We start from the raw sequence: 25,119 nt of genomic DNA on the forward strand, positions 1-25,119 counted from the left end.
ACCGAGGGCAGGCGGTCGGCTCAGCGAAACTCAGGCAGTCTGAGCCGGGTTCGAATCCTGGTGATGGAGCCTTGAGGTGAAGGAATGCAGAGGGAGCCTGGAAGGTGTCTGCCGGCACGGAGGAGGAGATGGGAGGTGGCGGGTCGAAGCACGGCTCAAGAGCAGGAAGACCGAAGGCAGCGCTTCCTTGTTGGAGGGATCCGTGCACGGTGATTGGCTGGAACGGTGCAAGTCGCCAGACCTGATTGGCAGCGGAGGGGGCGTGGAGGATGGTGATGAGGATCAGCTGTGTTCCGTCTCCCAACTTGAATTTTCGCCTAGGCTTCAGATTAAAAGTTGGGAAATATAATATCTATATGAAATGTTATTAATTCGCTTTTGTATTTGTGTTTTTACTTTTACTCTCACATTGTCAAAAGGACGAATAAAAACGACTGAATGGCTTTCAAAAGGTTAAGTGGTTTGTGTAACTCTTCAAATATTGTGGAAAATGTAAAATTTAGAACATTTTGAACAGTGAATTTCTGTTTCTTTTTGAACCAGCTGACTTAAAACTGCAATAGCTCAAAATGAAATCTAATGTAGCAAAAACTTTTGTTTTAAACTTGAGAAATCTCTTAGTGACATCTACAACAGAAACATCTCTGATTATTACTGTACATTTTATTGTCATACTCTTAAGCTGACTTACAACATTATTTGTTGTTGAATATAAAGTTTATTCCATTTAACAAGTTCGTACCAATATAAACTAATTTTACAGTGTTTGAAAAAATTAAACATTGACGTCTTAATGATGTATTTGTATACAATGTTGGATGTGAGAGAAACACGTCACAGCCACACCTTTGCATTCTTGCCCTTATGAATACTATTCACACAAACACACATGCAGTTTAAAAGCTTTTCATCTTTAACAAAAGATCTATTAAAAGGCATTTATGTCTGAATTAGTTTTTGAATACGTCAGACACTTTATAACTTAAATCTTTGTACAAAACAGTCTGTTCAGCTTTATAGAATGTAGATTTCATAGCATCTGTGCTAAAAAAAAAAAAAAAAAACACATATCAGTGTTTGAAAAAAAAAAAAAGAACCTGTGGGGAAAATTAAAGTGTAAACTACTAAAACGACCAAGCCTTATGTAACTATGAAACCTTCTTTTATTAGAAGGTGTCACACCCTTTTGCATAAACAGGACAAGATAATGACGTCTGGTTTGTTCACTTTGATGGAATGATTCAACAATAGGAATGGAAACATAATTATCGATGCGAGTTGTTTTTATGTCACAGCAACAACAGTTTAAAAAAAAAAAAAACCTGCGTCATACTTGCAATAGTCAAGTGATATATAAGGTTCAGCAGCAGATTGTTTGACCAAGAGTTAGAAGAGAAGCAGGAGAGAGTTAGAGGAACTTTTGAAATCAGCTACTACTTTGGGTAAGTACACATTCAGAAATACATTTCCATTTAATGCAAATGTAAACTGGAATGAATGACTGGACTTAAGCGTATTTATGTATCTTTAATATTGGCAAGCTTATTAAAAATGTAACATTTTCCACACATGATAAAATGGGGACTGAAAAGGGAAATCAGACTTTTTCTCTCTTTCTTACCCCTCCAGGGGGCTTTTGTGGGCTCCAGTGTCTCCTATATGAAAGTAGGCTGACAGGAAAGGGAACATTCAGCAAATATTGTTGGGTCCGGGAATTGAACCCACGTCGAGGACTAAAGACCTCCAAATGTGGGTCATGTTATCACATATACCACCATTGCATGCCCAGGAAATCAGACATTAAGCTAGATTAAATATGTCAAAACAATTGAACAACTTAATTAACAATAAAGTGCAGATAATGATGGGAAACTAAATTTTGATCACAAAATATAATCTACAGAATACCTTGGCAAACCCTTACATGAAATATTAACACATTAAGTTCTTAATTTTTGAAAAAAATATATATATTTAAAGTTTTTTTTAACTACACAAATATGGAAATATGTACTGCTTATTTTAATTTCCAATAACAAAAGAACATAGTTTTTTGTAAAAACTAAAAACAAGACATTGCAGATAAATTTGGTGTGTGTTCGGTTTTGATAATTATTAGAGGATCAACTGTGAAATACTCACAGTGTGTTTTGAAAATTTTCTTTGTCTTTTTCTGTTCCTATAGTTGAAGGATGCTTTATTTTGTCTGTCTTTATTTAACTGGTTCATAATAATTTATAAATAACAATTTATATAATTCATTACAATTTAGTTACTATTCATTATTTACAATTGTGTTCTTGTTTATTTTTGTAAAATGGCTGTAAATCTGTAAACTTTTTCAGGACAAAGATTGAAAATGGGGGCAAAACACATCTTGATGATACTACTAGTATTAAATGGTAAGTTCATGAGTGTGAAATTGTAAAAACTTTGTATAAATATGAAGGTGTAAAATAACATTGAAATATAATAAAACTTTTCCAAAAAAACCCAACCGGCAGCAGGTACAATGCCGATGGTTGCACAGATAGAAACTACAGCTGCACCAACCACAACTACAGCTGCACCAACTACAACAGATGTTCCAACCACGACTACAGCTGCTCCAACTACAACAACAGCTGCTCCAACTACAAACACAGCTGCTCCAACTACAACAGATGTTCCAACCACGACTACAGCTGCTCCAACTACAACAACAGCTGCTCCAACAACTACTGCCGCTCCAACCACAACCACAGCTGCCTCAACCACAACCAGAGCTGCCCCAACCACAACCACAGCGTCCCCAACCACAACCACAGCTACCCAAACTACAACCACAGCTGCTCCAACCACAACCACAGCTGATCCAACTACAACAACAGCTGCTCCAACCACAACTACTGCTGCCCCAACCACAACCACAGTTGCCCCAACTACAACCACAGCTGCTCCAACCACAACTACCACTACTCCAACTACAACAACAGCTGCTCCAACTACAACCACAGGTGCTCCACCTACAACAACAGCTGCACCAACCACAAACACAGCTGCTCCAACTACACCAACAGCTACTCCAAATACAACCACAGCTGCCCCAACTACAACAACAGCTGCTCCAACCACAACAACAGCTGCTCCAACCACAACTACTGCTGCTCCAACCACAACCACATCTGCCCCAACCACATCCACAGCTGCTCCAACTACACCAACAGCTCCTCCAACCACAACCACAGCTGCTCCAACTACAACAGCGGCCCCAACTACAACCATAGCTGCTCCAACCACAACCACAGCTGCTCCAACTACACCAACAGCTGCTCCAACCACAACAACAGCTCCTCCAACCACAACAACAGCTGATCCAATTACAACTACAGCTTCTCCAACCACAACCACAGGTCCTCTAACTACAACCACAGCTGCTCCAACTACAACCACAGGTGCTCCAACTACAACCACAGGTGCTCCAACTACAACCACAGCTGCTCCAACTACATCAACAGCTGCTCCAACCACAACAACAGCTCCTCCAACCACAACAACAGCTGATCCAATTACAATCACAGCTTCTCCAACCACAACCACAGGTGCTCCAACAACAACCACAGCTGCTCCAACCACAACCACAGGTGCTCCAACTACAACCACAGCTGCTCCAACTACAACAACAGCTGCTCCAACCACAACTGCTGCTGCTCCAACCACAACCACAGGTGCTCCAACCACAACCACAGCTGCTTCAACTACAACCACAGCTGCTCCAACCACAACTACAACTGCTCCAACTACAACAACAGCTGCCCCAACTACAACTACAGCTGCTCCAACCACCACCACAGCAGCTCCAACCACAACTACGGCAGCTCCAACCACAACTACAGCAGCTCCAACCACCACCACAGCAGCTCCAACCACAACTACGGCAGCTCCAACCACAACTACAGCAGCTCCAACCACAACCACATCAGATCCAACCACAACTACAGCTGCTCCAACCACAACCACATCAGATCCAACCACAACAACAGTGGCTCCAACCACAACCACAGAAGCTCCAACCACAACTACGGCAGCTTCAACCACAACTACAGCGGCTCCAACCACAACCACATCAGATCCAACCACAACTACAGCGGCTCCAACGACAACCACATCAGCTCCAACCACAACCACAGCAGCTCCAACCACAACAACAGTAGCTCCAACCACAACTACAGCAGCTCCAACCACCACCACAGCAGCTCCAACCACAACAACAGTAGCTCCAACCACAACTACAGCAGCTCCAACCACCACCACAGCGGCTCCAACGACAACCACATCAGCTCCAACCACAACCACAGCAGCTCCAACCACAACAACAGTAGCTCCAACCACAACTACAGCGGCTCCAACCACCACCACAGCAGCTCCAGCCACCACCACAGCAGTTCCAACCACAACCACAGCTGCTCCAACCACAACTACAACTGCTCCAACTACAACAACAGCTGCCCCAACTACAACTACAGCTGCTCCAACCACCACCACAGCAGCTCCAACCACAACTACGGCAACTCCAACCACAACTACGGCAACTCACACAACAGTGGCTCCAACCACAACTACGGCAACTCCAACAACAGTGGCTCCAACCACAACTACAGCTGCTCCAACCACAACTACGGCAGCTCCAACCACCACCACAGCAGCTCCAACCACAACTACGGCAGCTCCAACCACAACTACAGCGGCTCCAACCACAACCACATCAGATCCAACCACAACTACAGCTGCTCCAACCACAACCACATCAGATCCAACACAACAACAGTGGCTCCAACCACAACCACAGCAGCTCCAACCACAACTACAGTAGCTCCAACCACCACCACAGAAGCTCCAACCACAACTACGGTAGCTTCAACCACAACTACAGCGGCTCCAAACCACACCACATCAGATCCAACCACAACTACAGCGGCTCCAACGACAACCACATCAGCTCCAACCACCACCACAGCAGCTCCAACCACAAATACGGCAGCTCCAACCACAACTACAGCGGCTCCAACCACCACCACAGCAGCTCCAACCACAACAACACCTGCTAACACCACAACTACAGCTGCTCCAACCACAACTACAGCAGCTCCAGCCACCACCACAGCAGTTCCAACCACAACTACGGCAGCTCCAACCACAACTACGGCAACTCCAACCTCAACTACCGCAACTCCAACTACAACAACGGCAACTCACACAACAGTGGCTCCAACCACAACTACAGCAACTCCAACAACAGTGGCTCCAACCACATCTACGGCAGCTCCAACCACAACAACAGTGGCTCCAACCACATCTACGGCAGCTCCAACCACAACAACAGTGGCTCCAACCACAACTACATCAGCTCCTACCACATCCAGTCCAGTTCCTGCACTAATAAGGCTGCTGATTTTTAAGTCTAATGAAAATTTCAGCCCAGAGTTGGCAGACTCATCAACATCAGCATTCCAAACACGTTCAGGAAGAATAAGGAATCGTGTATGTTTACCCTTCTTACTCATGTAACAATTTCACTATTATTTTTTTAAATTAATTCTTGTAGACAAGTTAAATGTTTTCTTAAAAAGCCTAATGAGTCACAACATATGATTTAGATTTTTACATTTTAAGGAAGATCTATGTTTTCTACTTTAACCAATAAATACCAAATGTATTCATTGTACAACTGTGTTTGATAACACATCCTGAGAAATCAATGCTCTAAAATTTCATACTTAACTTTTCTTCTTGTTTTTATTGTAGCTTGAACCACTTTTCAAAAGAGTGTTCACTTTATTCCGAAGGATTGGAATTATAAAATTCAGGTAATTTCTCTTGAATTTGGCCATGAATAAAATTGTTTAGAAGACATTAGCAGATGTTATCTAACTTTACTAAATTTTTTCAGAGCGGGATCAATCATCAACTCCGTGGACCTTGAATTTGAGTCATCATCAACTCCTAATGATACACTTATCTCAGAAACGTTGGTTACTGAGGCATCAAATATTACAGAATTTAATGTGGATGTTACGACCATCTCTGTCAGCAACCCAGGTAAGAAAAAATTAATACGTTCAAGAAAATCTAATAATTTCAAACAAATCCCAAAACACACTAATAGAAATGTTCATAAAAATATTTTTAAAAACATCAGATCCATCAACAACCACAGCTGCTCCATTCACCACCACAGCTGCTCCATCCACAACTACAGCAGTTCCAACTACAACTACAGCTGCTCCCACCACAACTACGGTAGCTTCAACCACAACTACCGCGGTTGCAACCACAACTACAACCACAGCTGCTCCAACAACAACCACAGCTGCTCCAACAACAACCACAGCATCTCCAACCACAACCACAGCAACTCCACCCACAACAATATCTGCTCCAACCACAACCGAAGCTTCAACAACAACAGCTGCTCCATCAGCAACAGCTGCTTCAACCACAACAGTCGCTTCAACCGCAACAGTTGCTTCAACCATGACAGCGACCCCATCCGCAACAGCCGCTTCAACCACAACAGCGACCCCATCCACCACAGCTGCTTCAACCACCACAGCTGCTTCAACCGCAACAGTTACTTCAACCATAACAGCGACCCCATCCGCAACAGCTGCTTCAACCGCAACAGCTGCTTCAACCACAACAGCAACTCCATCCACAACAGCTGCTTCAACCACCACAGCTGCTTCAACCACAACATTTGCTTCAACCACAACAGCGACCCCATCCGCAACAGCTGCTTCAACCGCAACAGCTGCTTCAACCACCACAGGTGCTTCAACCACAACAGCTGCTTCAACCGCAACAGCTGCTTCAACCACCACAGGTGCTTCAACCACAACAGCTGCTTCAACCGCAACAGTTGCTTCAACCACAACAGCTGCTTCAACCGCAACAGTTGCTTCAACCGCAACAGCTGCTTCAACCACCACAGGTGCTTCAACCACAACAGCTGCTTCAACCACAACAGCGACCCCATCCACAACAGCTGCTTCAACCACCACAGCTGCTTCAACCACAACATTTGCTTCAACCACAACAGCGACCCCATCCGCAACAGCTGCTTCAACCGCAACAGCTGCTTCAACCACCACAGGTGCTTCAACCACAACAGTTGCTTCAACCGCAACAGCTGCTTCAACCACCACAGGTGCTTCAACCACAACAGCTGCTTCAACCACAACAGCGACCCCATCCACAACAGCTGCTTCAACCGCAACAGCTGCTTCAACCACAACAGCAACTCCATCCACAACAGCTACTTCATCCACAACAGCTGCTTCAACCACAACAGCTGCTTCAACTGCAACAGCTGCTTCAACCACAACAGATGCTTCAACCACCACAGGTGCTTCAACCACAACAGCTGCTTCAACTGCAACAGTTGCTTCAACCACAACAGCAACTCCATCCACAACAGCTGCTTCAACCACAACAGTTGCTTCAACCACAACAGCAACTCCATCCGCAACAGCTGCTTCAACCACAACAGCAACTCCATCCACAACAGCTGCTTCAACCACAACAGCTGCTTCAACCACAACAGCAGCTTCAACCACAACTACTACTGCTCCAACTTCAACCACAACCAGAGCAGCTCCAACTACAACCACAGCAGCCCCATTTGTACCAAGTACATCTACAACTGAGCCTCCTGCTCCGGTGTATGCTCTTGTAGCAACCATCATTGAACCATTTGATGAACAACTCACTAACAAATCCAGCAAATTGTTTGTAGATCTTGAGAAAAGAGTCACAGCAACAGTAAGTACCAAACTAAATTTTGTATTTTATATTTTCAACATTACAGTTTATTTTGAATTATTGAAATTTATACTTCATTCTCATGGCGGCACTCAACATTATTTCTTACAGTATGACATAATCTACAAAAAGAAGTTTGGAATCCTCTTCATTCGTAGTTTTGTTATTGCATTTAGGTAAGATTCAAATTGTACTTCTCTTTCCACAAGCATATTTAAGATTTGAATGATGATTTAAGTTATTTGTCGAAAAAATCCAAAATACTGTAGGTTTTTTATTTTCAGTTTTTTTTCTTTACTTACTGTATTGGTGGTTATGTTGCAGAGCTTCCACACGATCTGCACAACGAATGAATAATACTGAAGCAGAAGTGGGGTTGGAGTTTAATAAAACTACATCTTCTGAAAATCTCCCAAAGAATGAAGTTGTTCAAGCAACCTTACTCGAGGCAATAAACAGCACCACTTTCAACGTTACATTCATTCCTGGCACCGTTACTCTAACACGTAAGTGAAAGAGTTGTAACACTACACAAGAACAGAGCAGTGAAGCTCTTTTTAGAAGCATTGATATTTGTATTTTTGACCAGTTTATGTGTCTGTTTAATTTTCATGAAAACCTACAGTGACTCAATTTGTGAGTAATGGCTAATTTTGTTATTTATTATCCTGGTAGGCACACCTTTGGCAACCTCTGCTCCCACGACAGATACTACAAATACTACAACAACTCCACCAACCACCATCACAACTGCTACTACAACTCCACCAACCACCACAATAACCACAACAGCAACTACAACTGTGGAGTCAACTGTGAAACGGCGACTGACTTTTAGATCTGCGGGAGAGATATTCACCACCGAGTTGCTGGACACATCATCTACAGCTTTCAGAAATCGAGCTGCACTTTTGAAGACCAATGTAAGTTTCATTTGAGATGGTTGTAAAATATTTGCATAAGTAATTAGTTCCTAAAACATCTTACCTAAAAGAATTAATACAAGTTTTCTTTCTTCATATCTGTGTTTTTTGGCAGCAAATATAACATTTCCAGGCAATGTCACACAGTCTAAAAAACATGTTTATTTTTTACTTAATTTTTTGCATGAATCGAAAAAAAATGATGAAAATTAGAAAAAAACAAAAACAATGGATCTGACATGTTTTATCAAGCCAATATTAAGAGATTGCAATATCACAGGATAAATTGACCTGGATAGATTTGAATTCCCTTTACTGCTTTTTTACAAGCTTCAAATTTGATTGCTGCAATTATATTTTTAATTATCCAATGTTAAAATTCACCATTAATGGAAAACTCACATTCTTTGTCTTTTTGTAGCTTGAACCACTCTACCAGGCAGCGTTCTCTTCTTACCGCAGTTTCAATGTGATTTCATTCAGGTATGAGTTGCATAAATTCTGAAGACTGTTTAATATGAATGTGCACAGATTAACTGAAATGTTGTTATCTCTGCAGCAATGGATCAATCATCAACAACATTGACATTGAATTTTAACACTATCTCAACCTACTAGCGCCCAAATCACAAATGTTTTGGTGAAAGCAAATTCAACCGTCACAGCTTTCAACATTGACATCAATTCAATTTTTGTGGATGGCGCACGTAAGTTAAATTACATTCAAACTATAGAAAATATAGATTAACATATTAATCATACATGATCAATGAACTCACAAAGGAGTTAGTTGAAGTAAGTATGTTTTTTTTGTCTTCTTTTACACAGAAACGTCGAACGGAGCAAGCCATGCCATCAGCCTCATCACTGCATTCAGCATGGTCCTGCTGTCTTGGCTTCTTTCAACTCAGCAGTAACGTCTCTGCTGTCTTCCACAGGAAAATCTGCATGAAAATGTCAATTATTCCTTGTGTGAACAAGAATGTTGTTCTAATTCCAGACCAAGATTCACTTAGAATTTCAAAGCATTTATTGAAACATAATAATTTCCTCTTGTCAATGTTTTATTTATTTATACAAAACTAATTATTCTGTGTCATTGATTTAATTTATTATCTTTAAAATTAAACATGAATGTATTTCTTCAAGGATTATTTTGGTTCTCTCTCAATAAATATTGTAGGATTTACCAAAAACTATGCTGTCTGAGCAACGTGCTGTATGATTGTCCAGTTTTTCTTTTCCTTTTAATTGTATTCTTACAGAAAGTATTCTGTAAAGCATATAGCTGTCAGTTTAACAAAAAATAATGACTAGGTTTTTGGTCCTCCATACAGTCATCATATGTTTATGACATAATGTAGAGCTGTGAATTGACATCAATTAAAAAGGTTCAAATTGAATAATAATGAGTGTATCTCATCTGTACAGACTGGTAGAACAGTTTCACACAAATTTTTTCTCAATAATTCACATGATCTAGAAGCCTGTAAGAGAAATATTTAATTTCAACAATAAAAAAAATACCAACAATAAAAAAATGAGTTACAATTGAATAAAAATGCATGTGCCTTATACTAAAGTGGCATACAGTTTAGTACAACAATTACACACTGATTTCTAGTTAATGTGGCACACAATAATCATGTTGAAGAAAACATTGTTTAATATTAAAATTATTTAAAATATTGAATATGACTTGACATTTTAATAGAGGCTGGTGTGTCTCATGCATAAGCATAAATTACCACTTTTTTGTATCAGTTGGTCACAAGGCAAGGCTTTTATTAACATTTGTTTGACTGGAGTGTTTGGTTTGGAAATTTGTTGACAGTCTCCAAGTGAACCTCCAAGCGCTTGAGAACGGCTGGCCGAAATTAGCGTTCATAAATCGGATCCAGTTTGAGCTATATTGCGGATATTGGGATATCCAATATCCAACTCAAAAGTAACCTCACTGCGGTCAGTAACATGCTAAAAACACCGGGATAAAGTTTTTTTGGTATGTGGCCTTTGAAGATACCAAGCAACTGCACCAGACATAAATGCCCCACTGGACATGGAGGGCAGCTCTCCTCATTAGCGTGAATGTGCACACAGAGAAGCAGAAAAAAAGACAAACAGAAAAAGGACAACAAGATCGAAAAAAGAACAAGCAGAAAAAGGAGAGGAGGCAATGACAAAAGGAGGAGGGATTGTATAAGGAATAGACAAAACAAAATATCTACTTTTCTTGAAAAGAAATATATTTTAGGGGAAATGAAAAAAAAAAAAATCTATATAAAAAATTCCCTTCTCACCCACCGCGGGTGGTTCTTATCCTCTGATAAGAAGGGTTTCTTGTGTTTCTTGATGGGAACTCGTGTAAGGATAAGGAAAAACTACATATATGTTTATGCTTTTATTTCTTATTATGTCAAGTTTTGTTCTTCCATTTACTTCACCCAGTCTTCTATTAGAAGTCTTCTGGCACCGCCTTGTGGTTCATGTTTGTATATTTTAGTGTAAATACACTGGAGAGCATTTCAAACACAATTCAGAGCTGATGTTGAATTTTCTTTTCTGTTTAATTCATAATTAATTAGAAATTTTAGAAGCACGTATGGTGCCAATATTAATCTTCTTATTCAATGTTGGATTTCAAGTCTCGGGAGTGAGGATATCGCCTAAGTTTCTTTGCCGTGTCAATGTCTTTGGCGTCCGTTCCTCATAACAATAGTGCCATCTAGTGTACATTTCTTGCACAACTCAATACAGAATGACATTCATATTTAATAAATTAGAATATTAAGAAAAAACATTTCAGTAACTCAGCTGACAAGTAAAACACATTATATAGTTTAATTACAAATAGACTGCTGTTTTCATTTCAAGCTTCAATTTCAGTTGATTATGATGATTTATTGTTTAAAGCTAATGGGAACATGACATTTCAAGATTAGAATATTACATCAGACCAATAAAAAAATCTTGTCTAATGTATGTCTAATGACAAATATGTTTAATTTCACAAACTAGACTAATCAGAATCCATATTCTAATTTTTTGAATATGACTAAATTTTATCCAGGCACATGATGTGCAATTAATTAATATAATTGATTCATTATCACACATTCACTTTGACTCTTCCCCTTAATGTAAGAATAGGTGAATCTTAAAACTTTTAAATGTCTTTTTGCTCCTCATTCTATCTGTTTATCACGTTTCTTTTTATTCTGTTAGCAGAAAAATCTTCTTAGTGATGAACAAACCGCTTCTTCTTGCGTTGTAGATGACCTTCAGTTCTGCTAATGTCAATTAACCGATTTATTTCAAATTAACCCGTTCTAATGTGAAGTCTTTATTAGTTTTTATCTTCAAAGTGTGTCTTAAGTCCATATGTTAAAGCTATTGCCAAAATCTCAAATTAGATGTTTCCATTTTCCGGAAATGGAAAAATTTCCGGAAAAGGAAAATTTAATTTCCATTTATTATAAAAAATAAAATTATTATTATAATTGTAATTATAATTATTATAATAATTATATAATTATTATTATAATAATTTGCTGTTATAATCATAATTATAATTATTATCATTATTATAATGATAATAATAATTACCATTATTATTATTATTAATAATAATAATAATAATAATATAATAATAATAATAATAATAATAATAATAATAATAATAATAATAATGATCATACAGACCTTTGGGCACTTAAATAACTTAGAAACATCATAATATGTAGGAGAAAACATAAGGGATCAACATTTTTGTTGATCTCTTCCACCAGCTGAAAACCTTCTGTTTGATTAAGAGGAAAATGAATTACCTCCTTGCTGGGGTTTAAGTATCTCCAGGCTCTTGTTCATGAATGAGGAGAAAAATGGAGGGGGTAATCGATAGGCTAAATTCTTCAGGGTCTGTGATGTGGACTGTACCGGTTTGTTGGGACGAAGAGGGAGCTGAGTCAAAAGGCCAAGCTCACACTTAACTGGTCAAATTACGGTCCAACCCTCCTCTGCAGTCATCAGCTGTGGGTAGGAAGCGAAAAAACGGGATCACATATAGTGGCAGCCAGAAAGAGTTTCATCCGCAGGGTGTCTGGACTCTCCTTTAGAGACAGAGTGAAGCTCGGTCATCCAGGAGGGACTCAGAGTAGAGCTGCTGCTTTTCCACATTGACAAGAGCCAGTGGCGGGAGGAGACCCAGAAGTCGACCCAAGACACGCTGGAGGGACTATGGGCCTCTGCTGGCCTCGAAACGCAGATAGAAGGATGGATGGATGGAAAATGAATTAGGAATGATTCACTGTACCTGACATACTTTTGAATGGGAACAACCAAAAACAACATCCCACTTCTGTTATTTATCATGCCAGTCATAGATCAAGTCATGTTAATCTGAGGCTCAGCTGTCTTTTTACTAAAAGCAGCAAACTGTGAAGTGGCCAGATTAGACCCGTCTGCCAATGACACATAGAGAAAGTATTTCAAAAGAAATCCAAGCAAATACTTATTTTAGTTTGCTCTTGAATTTTTCTTGTAGTTGAATGATTGTACTTGTTATAACATTTTTATAAGTAGTTAAATATCTAAATCAAACTCATGTGAATTGTAATTTCACACATTGTAATTAAAGAATTATACAGTAAAGTTTATTGTAAAACGTTTGAATGCAAATTTATTCAAGTGACATTGAAGACTTTAGCAACGGAACCATGTCGCTTTTTTGACTCTGCAATATTTTTAAAATAAATTTCAAATTGTTTTGAAATTCTCAAGTATGTTTTGTTAGTGTGGCTCCACAACAGACATTTCTTGCCATGTTATGACATAACATTTGTAAGACCATACACAAAAGGGCAAGTTCTCATTTAAGGATGACAAAATGTGGACTGCTTGTGATCCCTTTTGTGAACCTTTTGCAATACCTTTTGGTTTGCTTTGAACCTGATCCGACCTGTCAATTAAGAATTTCAAAAGTTCGTAATGGATTTCTGAACAGAGTGTGTCTATTCTAAATTTGGCTTCTCTAAAGCTTTCAGCGTTGCACAAAAGATGGTATTAGAGCCACACCTCAGGTATTTTCTCACTCACAATTCAATAATTGAACTCAATAAATTTGCCGTGCATCTTAGAAAAATGAAACTAAACCAAAAATATATTTTCACAGTTTTTATTCGCAACAAAGTCTGATCTTTATATTTTGACATACTTAAAACTGTAACACATCCACAAATGAAAGCAAAGTTATCTGGATTGTTTACTTGGGTGGAATGAAGAAATATCACTGAGCTGTGAATGTAGTATGGATGAAGGAAACTTAAAAAAAAAAAAAAAAAAGGGTAGTTGCACAGCCGGATTTTTAACCTCGCCATTCCAGAAATACCTATATTGTTTCAAAAGAAATTTCATATCTACGTCATTCTGGTAATAACTCAGAGTTAATATAAGGCTGAACAATCTCTAGAAAAACTAGTTTCAGAGGCAGCAAGAGAGATTTTAGGGACCTTTGCATTGATTTACTGCTCTGGGTAAGTACATTTCTGAGTATACCTTTAAGAGTTTAAGGTTTAAATACATTAAAACTTAAAAACTGACTTTTTTTTTAAATTTGTCTTTTATATCTGATTTATTTGTTTTTAGATATTGAGACATTAGTTTTAAATTGAGGAATTTGTAAACATTTAACACAAGCTCGCACTGATTCAAGGGCATTCCATATAATCAGTAAAACAGGCAAAATTATGTCAAATTTCCACCAGATTTAGGAATATCAAAACAGATTTTTACTTTTAGTTCTTTTTTTATATATATTATCAAAGTTAGATTGTTTTTTTTTTCTCACTTTTTTTTAATAAAAACTGCTTTTGTTTAGAAGTCATGAGTACATTTTCTCATTTTTGTTAAATTCTTACTTTAGCAGTCATTCTGAAAATAGATTTAAACTATTATTTTCTGCTTTGTGGATTTTACAATATTATCTGGGTTATTTAAAATAGATACTAAACATTTCGACAATATTATAATATATGGAGTTTATATTCACGTTTTAGTTCCGATTAATCCCAGAGTTCAGCCGTCTCTGATCTACACTGACCTGAATATGGATGTCAGGACAGTAGCAATTTTCAGATTGGCAAAAAAGTCTTTTATTTTTTATTTTTTGCAAGTTTCTGGGTCTGTTTTCTACGTCAACTTTAATTTGACCACTTAGGCGGGATTATTATCTGAGTTCTTCATCCCCTGGGAGAGATGACGAGGCACAGGCAGAATTACAGAGAACCAAAAATACTCTCTTCATTCTTGTTCATTCTCCTGGAACCATTTTAACACTTTTTGCGTTGGCATATTTAACGCCTCCATTTTTTAAGACAGATTTTTCAGACTGTTTCACAAAATACCCCATGAGTTTACTACAAATAATACTGATGGAAAACCACATAAGGAGATTATAAGTGCAGTTCAGAAATAAGCCAACCCAGAATAGCATCTTGTCATTCTTTATGGACAACTTTCAGATAATTAGCTGCTTGAGAAACTACTTTCTCTACTGACAGACACGATTCTAGCTCCAGCTGTGTAAAAACCCAATCAAAATTCATCTTTTGTCAAAAAAAGAGTTCTTACCTCTGAATCAGTTTTTTTCCGAAATAAAATTGGAACAGCACAGCTTTTGGCCCTAACATCCACCTGGTAGGTTTGATGTAGCACCACAAATTATAAATGATAGAATTGATGGTTTTGCAACTTGGAACGTACGTTGCAATCATTCCTGTTGCAGGAAAGATCTCCGTTGCCTGCAACAGGAAAAAAAATAATAATAATAATTAGAATGTAGTTCATTAGTATTTACTCATATAAGTGTACTTGCACTTTGAGATATGCATTTTTTTTCTCTCTAAAACACATGCAGGAAAGTGAAAAATACATTTTGTTAAATTTGCCTGCAGGGTTCCAGTCGTGTTTCCATATTCTGCTTTGTGTCCATTTCAGCTGCAATTGGCAATCTTGGTGGTGTGTGTGTGGTGAGGACATCCCTGAGTTTCGGCGGATTCCGTTTATTATGTTCAAAGTCTAATTCCATCTGGATGGGAATATATATTTACAGGACGCTGGAGAAGATGCACGATGCATTGTATTTCATGGCATTATTTAGGCTAACTGAAATGGCTTCATTAAAAACATCCCACTGTTGTTAAACAGTTTTAGCCCAAATGTCTTCAGTTATGTGACAACGTCCAATCTCCAGAGCATTACTTGTTGCATGGTTTAGCACTCTCAGAGCTTTTGTGTCTTTCTTGTGATTTGAACACTTGTTGTGACCTCGAGATCGTTGCTCAGGCCCACAACACTATTGTCGAAGACTGTTATTGGAAAAAAAATAATCAGGAATTTAAAACACTGCCTCAATGTGAGCTATAAATACTTACCGGCGCTAATCAAAAATGTTATTTTTACACACTTGCCACCCACCACAAACTAAGCAGAAATATAACTTTTTTTCTATTTTTTAACCATTTAAAGACATGATTCGTCCTTCTCTTTGGTCTTTCCAAGCAACTCAACACTTTGAATTATTTTAGTTTTCCTCTTTCAAACAGGTTGAACTTGACATTCCTGTTGTAGACTCCGAACGATGACAAATCCTAAGCATTAGTGAGTAATTAAATATAAGTTATAGACTCTGTGGTGAATTTAATAAAATTGGGATATCATAATTTGTTCAGAGATAATCATTTATTATTTCTAATTTTTAAATCTAATTTTGTTCTTTTCAAAGTACTAAGCTGACACTTGCGGCCGTCCATACATGAGGCTCTGGTTCAAATTATTAATATATTAGGCTTCTGTGTATGTGGCGTGTTGATTTGAGCTAGTTTTGAACTTTTCTCTCGCAGCTGAGGTTTTACAGCAGTCTCTACATTTCAATCATACCTATTTTAAGGTGCAGCTGTGAGGAGGAAACGGCTATCCGTGTCAAGCCAGAGCAAACTTTGAAACAGCGCAGCCATTAACGTTATCAATATACAAGCATTAACCATCAGATTCAGACCTCCTCTAATTATAACTTTCACAAGTAAATATGCACAGTAAATCTCTGGCAGAAATAGACGGGACAGAGGTAGTCTGTGGATTCGAGAGTGAACTCAGAGTGAAGGCTGTACAAGCAGCTTGAGGTTGTTTCTCAAGTGTTGTTTCTATATGTAGAAGCGATAGCTTCTACATATAGAAGCTATGACATACTGGCTGAAAAGTTGAAGCTGCTTATTTTTCCCTGTCTGCCTGTAGTGCAATCAGCATTTTAAAACGGCTCATTTATACACACACATATGTATATACAAACGTGGCTCTCTCTCTCTCTCTCTCTCTCTCTCTCTATATATATATATATATATATAAAAAAAAAAATTCCCTTCTCACCCACCGCGGGTGGTTTCTTATCCTCTGAGCTCGGGTCCTACCAGAGGCCTGGGAGCTTGAGGGTTCTGCGCAGTATCTTGGCTGTGCCAAGGACTGCACATTTCTGGACTGAGATGTCTGATGTTGTTCCTGGGATCTGTTGTAGCCACTGCCCCAGTTTGGGGGTTACTGCCCCGAGGGCCCCGATGACCACAGGCACCACTGTGGTCTTCACCTTCCAGGCCCTCTCCAGTTCTTCCCTGAGGCCCTGGTATTTCTCCAGTTTCTCATGCTCCTTTTTCCTGATGTTGCAATCACTTGGTATTGCTACATCAACACAACGGCTTTCCTCTGATGTTATCCACTACGACAATGTCTGGTTGGTTCGCCATTACCATTTTGTCTGTCTGGATCTGGAAGTCCCACAGGATCTTAGCTCTGGCGTTCTCCACCACCTTTGGGGGTGTTTCCCACTTTGATCTCGGGGTTTCCAGTCCATATTCTGCACAGATGTTTCTGTACACTATGCCTGCCACTTGGTTATGTCGCTCCATGTACGCTTTCCCTGCCAGTATCTTGCACCCTGCTGTGATGTGCTGGACTGTCTCAGGGGCCTCCTTGCACAACCTACACCTTGGGTCTTGTCTGGTGTGGTAGATCTGGGCCTCTATTGCTCTGGTGTTTAGGGCCTGTTCCTGGGCGGCCAGGATGAGGGCCTCTGTGCTGTCCTTGAGTCCAGCTTTTTCCAGCCATTGGTAGGATTTACTGATATCAGCCACTTGGGTTATTTGCTGGTGGTACATCCCATGTAGGGCTTGTCCTCCCATGATGGTATCTCTGGCACCTCAACCTCTGTTCCCTGTTGTCTGAGACATTCACTGAGCACATTGTCTGTTGAGGCTTTTGTCCCTGATGTATTTATGGATCTTAGTTGTTTCGTCCTGGACAGTGGTTCTCACACTCACTAGTCCTCTGCCTCCTTCCTTGCGGCTCGTGTACAGTCTCAGGGTGCTGGATTTGGGGTGGAACCCTCCATGCATGGTTAGTAGCTTTCTAGTCTTAATATCTGTGGCTTTTATCTCCTCCTTTGGCCAGCTAATTATTCCAGCAGGGTATCTGATTACTGGCAGGGCATAGCTGTTTATCGCACGGATTTGTTCTTGCCATTGAGCTGGCTTCTCAGGACTTGCCTTATTCGTTGGAGGTATTTAGCTGTGGTCCTTCCTTGTGGCCCATCGAGGTTGCCATTTGCTTGTGGTATACCAGGTACTTGTAACTGTCCTCTATGTCTGCTATTGTTCCTTGTGGGAGTGAGACTCCTCCTTCTCACCTTCCCCCTCTTTGTGATCAGCCGACCACACTTCTCTAGTCCGAATGACATCCCAATGTCAGTGCTGTAGATCCTGGTGGTGTGTGGATCAGTGAGTCGATGTCTCGCTCACTCTTGGCATACAGCTTGATGTCATCCATGTAGAGGAGGTGACTGATGTTGGCCCCATTTTTGAGTCGGTATCCGTAGCCAGTCTTGTTGATAATTTGGCTGAGGGGGTTCAGGCCTATGCAGAACAGTAGCGGGGACAGAGCATCTCCTTGGTATATGCCACATTTGATGGACACTTGTGCAAGTGTTTGCAGTTGGCTTCAAGCGTGGTTTTCCACAGCTTCATCGAGTTTGCAATGAAGGCTCTCAGAATCCTGTTGATGTTATACATCTCTAGGCATTCAATGATCCAAGTATGCGGCATTGAGTCATAGGCTTTCTTGTAATCGATCCAAGCCATGCACAGGTTGGTGTGTCGGGTTTTGCAGTCTCGGGCAACTGTGCGGTCTACGAGGAGTTGGTGTTTGGCTCCTCTGGTATTTACACCGATACCCTTCTGTGCCGTGCTCATGTGTTTATCCATGTGTTTGCTTATCTTGGCCGCTATGATGCCTGACATGAGCTTCCAGGTTGTGGAGAGGCAGGTTATTGGTCGGTAGTTGGGGGGACTGGACCCTTTGATGGATCCTTCTGGATTAGGATTGTCCGCCCTTCAGTTAACCATTCAGGGTGAGTCTCACTTTGTAGCAGCTGGTTCATTTGGGCTGCCAGTCGCTCATGGAGAGCAGTGAGTTTCTTTAGCCAGTAGGCATGGATCATGTCAGGCCCTGGTGCTGTCCAGTTTTGCCTGAGACTCTTTCTTGAACATCTGTCGCAGTGATGGTTACCGGGGCTTGCTCAGGGAGGTTGCTGTGTCCTCTCGTAGAGAGATCAGCCACTGTGCATTGCTGTTGTGGGACGCCTCCCTTTCCCATATGCCTTTCCAGTATTGTTCAGTCTCCAGCCTTGGTGGGTCTGCTCTGTTGTTATTACCCTGCCATTGAGAGTACACCTTAGCTGGTTGAGTGGAGAACTTCTATATATATATATATATATATATATATATATATATATATATATATATATATATATATATATATATATATATCTATATCTATAGATATAGATATATATATATATCTATATATATATAGAGAGAGAGAGATATATATATATATCTATATCTATATATATATATATCTATATATATATATATGTAGATAGATAGATAGATAGATAGATAGATAGATAGATAGATAGATAGATAGATAGATAGATAGATAGATAGATAGATAGATAGATAGATAGATAGATAGATAGATAGATAGATAGATAGATAGATAGATAGATAGATAGATAGATAGATAGATAGATAGATAGATAGATAGATAGATAGATAGATAGATAGATAGATAGATAGATAGATAGATAGATAGATAGATAGATAGATAGATAGATAGATATATAGATATATAGATATAGATATGACACATAGTGACATATTTCAAAATGTCAATATGTGAAATGATATTAAGTATTGATGAAATATTTATCTGATTCACTAATGAGTTGTTTCTTTTGCTTAAAATTATAGCATTTAGATTGAAGAGGTATGGGTCCTGAAAAACTGTTGCCGCTGTTAGTAATACTATCAGGTAAGTTTGATATTATGAATCCAGTGCCAAAATACAACAGCATCTGATGCAAATATTGATCATTTAAAATTATTCCACTCTTAAAACTAACAGCTCAGAAGATGATCACTGCACAGACAACAATAAATCCTCCAACCATTACAAGTGATAATTCAACGACAAACACAGTGACAACAGCTGCTCCAACCACAGCCAAGACTACTCCAGACACAACAACAGCTGTTGTTACCACAACAACGTCAGACACATCTACAGAACCTCCCTTAACAACGGTAATTCCAGAAACAACAGCTATTCCAGAGCAAACCACAGCTGTTCCTACCACAACTACAGAAGCTCCAACCACAACTACAGAAGCTCCAACCACAACAACAGCTGTTCCTACCACAACTACAGAAGCTCCAACCACAACTACAGAAGCTCCAACCACAACAACAGAAGCTACAACCACAACAGCTGCTCCTACCACAACTACAGAAGCTCCAACCACAACAACAGCTGTTCCTACCACAACTACGGAAGCTCCAACCACAACTACAGAAGCTCCAACCACAACAACAGCTGCTCCTACCACAACTACAGAAGCTCCAACCACAACTACAGAAGCTCCAACCACAACAACAGAAGCTACCACAACAGCTGCTCCTACCACAACTACAGAAGCTCCAACCACAACAACAGCTGTTCCTATCACAACTACAGAAGCTCCAACCACAACTACAGAAGCTCCAACCCCAACAACAGCTGCTCCTACCACAACAACAGCTGCTCCTGCCACAATTACAGAAGTTCCAACCACAACAGCTGTTCCTACCACAACTACAGAAGCTCCAACCACAACTACAGAAGCTCCAACCACAACAGAAGCTCCAACCACAACAACAGCTGCTCCTACCACAACAACAGAAGCTCCAACCACAACAACAGCTGTTCCTACCACAACTACAGAAGCTCCAACCACAACTACAGAAGCTCCAACCACAACAACAGAAGCTCCAACCACAACAACAGCTGCTCCTACCACAACTACAGAAGCTCCAACCACAACTACAGAAGCTCCAACCACAACAACAGCTGCTCCTACCACAACTACAGAAGCTCCAACCACAACTACAGAAGCTCCAACCACAACAACAGCTGCTCCTACTACAACTACAGCTGCTCCTACCACAACTACAGAAGCTCCAACCACAACTACAGAAGCTCCAACCACAACTACAGAAACTCCAACCACAACAACAGCTGCTCCTACCACAACTACAGAAGCTCCAACCACAACTACAGAAGCTACAACCACAACAACAGCTGCTCCTACCACAACAACAGCTGCTCCAACCACAACAACAGCTGCTCCAACCACAACAACAGCTGCTCCTAACACAACTACAGCTGCTCCTACCACAACTACAGAAGCTCCAACCACAACTACATCAGCTCCAACCACAACTACAGCTGCTCCTACCACAACTACAGAAGCTCCGACCACAACAACAGCTGTTCTAACTACAACCACAGCACCTCCAACCACAACCACATCTGCTCCAACCACAACCACATCGGCTCCAACCACAACAACAGAAACTCGATCCACCACACCAGCTCCAACCACAACTACAGCAGCTCCAACCACCGCCACAGCAGCTCCAACCACAAATACGGCAGCTCCAACCACAACTACAGCGGCTGCATCAACAACTACAGCTGCTCCGACCACAACTACAGCGGCTCCAACCACAACAACATCTGCTCCTACCACAACTACAGAAGCTCCAACAACTACAACAGCTGATCTAACTACAACCACAGCAGCTCCAACCACAACAAGAGCTGCTCTAACCACAACAGCTGCTCCAACCACCAATACAGAAGCTCCAACCACAACCACAGATGCTCCAACCACAACAACAGCTGCTCCAACTACAACCACATCAGCTCCAACCACAACAACAGATGCTCCAACCACAACAACAGCTGCTCCAACTACAACCACATCAGCTCCAACCACAACAACAGAAGCTCCAACCACAACAACAGAAGCTCCAACCACAACAACAGAAGCTCCAACAACAATAGCTGCTCCTACCACAACTACAGAAGCTCCAACCACAACAACAGCTGTTCCTACCACAACTACAGAAGCTCCAACCACAACTACAAAAGCTCCAACCACAACAACAGAACATCCAACCACAACAACAGCTGCTCCTACCACAACTACAGAAGCTCCAACCACAACAACAGCTGCTCCTACCACAACAACAGCTGCTCCTACCACAACTACAGAAGCTCCAACCACAACCACATCAGCTCCAACCACAACAACAGAAGCTCCAACCACAACAACAGCTGCTCCTACCACAACTACAGAAGCTCCAACCACAACAACACCTGCTCCTACCACAACTACAGAAGCTCCAACCACAACAACAGCTGTTCCTACCACAACTACAGAAGCTCCAACCACAACTACAGAAGCTCCAACCACAACAACAGCTGCTCCAACCACAACTACAGAAGCTCCAACCACAACAACAGAAGCTCCAACCACAACTACAGAAGCTCCAACCACAACAACAGCTGCTCCTACCACAACTACAGAAGCTCCAACCACAACAACAGCTGCTCCTACCACAACTACAGAAGCTCCAACCACAACTACAGAAGCTCCAACCACAACAACAGCTGCTCCTACCACAACTACAGCTTCTCCTACCACAACTACAGAAGCTCCAACCACAACGACATCAGCTCCAACCACAACAACAGCTGCTCCAACTACAACCACAACTGCTCCAACCACAACAACAGAAACTCCATCCACCACAGCAGCTCCAACCACAACTACAGCAGCTCCAACCACAACCACATCTGCTCCAACCACAACAACAGCTGCTCTAACCCAACAGATGCTCCAACCACAACTACAGAAGCTCCAACCACAACCACAGAAGCTCCAACCACAACAACAGCTGCTCCTACCACAACTACAGCTTCTCCTACCACAACTACAGAAGCTCCAACCACAACGACATCAGCTCCAACCACAACAACAGCTGCTCCAACTACAACCACAACTGCTCCAACCACAACAACAGAAACTCCATCCACCACAGCAGCTCCAACCACAACTACAGCAGCTCCAACCACAACCACATCTGCTCCAACCACAACAACAGCTGCTCTAACCCCAACAGATGCTCCAACCACAACTACAGAAGCTCCAACCACAACCACAGATGCTCCAACCACAACAACAGCTGCTCCAACTACAACCACATCAGCTCCAACCACAACAGAAGCTCCAACCACAACAACAGCTGCTCCTACCACAACTACAGAAGCTCCAACCACAACAACAGAAACTCCAACCACAACAACAGCTGCTCCTACCACAACTACAGAAGCTCCAACCACAACTACAGAAGCTCCAACCACAACTACAGAAACTCCAACCACAACAGAAGCTCCAACAACAACAGCTGCTCCTACCACAACTACAGAAGCTCCAACCACAACAACAGCTGTTCCTACCACAACTACAGAAGCTCCAACCACAACTACAGAAGCTCCAACCACAACAACACAAGCTCCAACCACAACAACAGCTGCTCCTACCACAACTACAGAAGCTCCAACCACAACAACAGCTGTTCCTACCACAACTACAGAAGCTCCAACCACAACTACAGAAGCTCCCACCACAACAACAGCTGCTCCTACCACAACATCAGCTGCTCCTGCCACAACTACAGAAGCTCCAACCACAACAACAGCTGTTCCTACCACAACTACAGAAGCTCCAACCACAACTACAGAAGCTCCAACCACAACAACAGAAGCTCCAACCACAACAACAGCTGCTCTAACCCCAACAGATGCTCCAACCACAACTACAGAAGCTCCAACCACAACCACAGATGCTCCAACCACAACAACAGCTGCTCCAACTACAACCACATCAGCTCCAACCACAACTACATCAGCTCCAACCACAACTACAGCTGCTCCTACCACAACTACAGAAGCTCCAACCACAACTACAGGAGCTCCAACCACAACAACAGCTGCTCCTACCACAATTACAGAAGTTCCAAACACAACTACTGAAGCTCCAACCACAACAACAGCTGCTCCTACCACAACTACAGAAGCTCCAACTACAATCACATCAGCTCCAACTACAACCACATCAGCTCCAACTACTACCACAACTGCTCCACTCACAACAACAGATGCTCCAATCACAACTACGGCAGCTCCAACCACAACTACAGAAGCTCCAACTACAACCAAATCAGCTCCAACCACAACAACAGAAACTCCATCCACCACAGCAGCTCCAACCACAACTACAGAAGCTCCAACCACAACAACAGTTGCTCTAACTACAACCACAGCAGCTCCAACCACAACCACATCTGCTCCAACCACAACAACAGCTGCTCCAACCACAACTACAGAAGCTCCAACCACAACCACAGCTGCTCCAACCACAACAACAGCTGCTCCAACTACAACCACAACTGCTCCAACCACAACAACAGATGCTCCAATCACAACAACATCAGCTCCAACTACTACCACAACTGCTCCAACCACAACAACAGAATCTCCAACTACAACTACAGCAGCTCCAACCACAACCACAGCTGCTCCAACTACAACTACAGCAGCTCCAACAACAACAACAGCTGCTCCAACCACAACTACAGCAGCTCCAACCACAACCACAGCTGCTCCAACTACAACTACAGCAGCTCCAACAACAACAACAGCTGCTCCAACCACAACTACAGCAGCTCCAACCACAACCACAGCTGCTCCAACCACAACTACAGCAGCTCCAACCACAACCACAGCTGCTCCAACTACAACTACAGCAGCTCCAACTACCACCACAGCTTCTCCAACAACAACAACAGCTGCTCCAACCACAACTACAGCAGCTCCAACCACAACTACAGCAGCTCCAACCACAACA

General features: G+C 41.3%; 1 long non-coding RNA gene across 1 annotated transcript; it reads left to right on the top strand.

Annotated features, from left to right (window-relative positions):
* Positions 1-14,200: 14,200 nt before the first annotated feature.
* LOC129373295 (uncharacterized) lies at positions 14,201-20,383 on the top strand. Its single transcript, XR_008607341.1, has 3 exons — positions 14,201-14,254; positions 20,078-20,138; positions 20,232-20,383. It is a non-coding gene; the product is annotated as an uncharacterized LOC129373295 (long non-coding RNA).
* The last annotated feature ends 4,736 nt before the right edge of the window (positions 20,384-25,119 follow it).

This window comes from Poeciliopsis prolifica, unplaced genomic scaffold (assembly GCF_027474105.1).
Source record: "Poeciliopsis prolifica strain line A6 unplaced genomic scaffold, Auburn_PproV2 SCAFFOLD032, whole genome shotgun sequence".
NCBI lineage: Eukaryota > Metazoa > Chordata > Actinopteri > Cyprinodontiformes > Poeciliidae > Poeciliopsis > Poeciliopsis prolifica.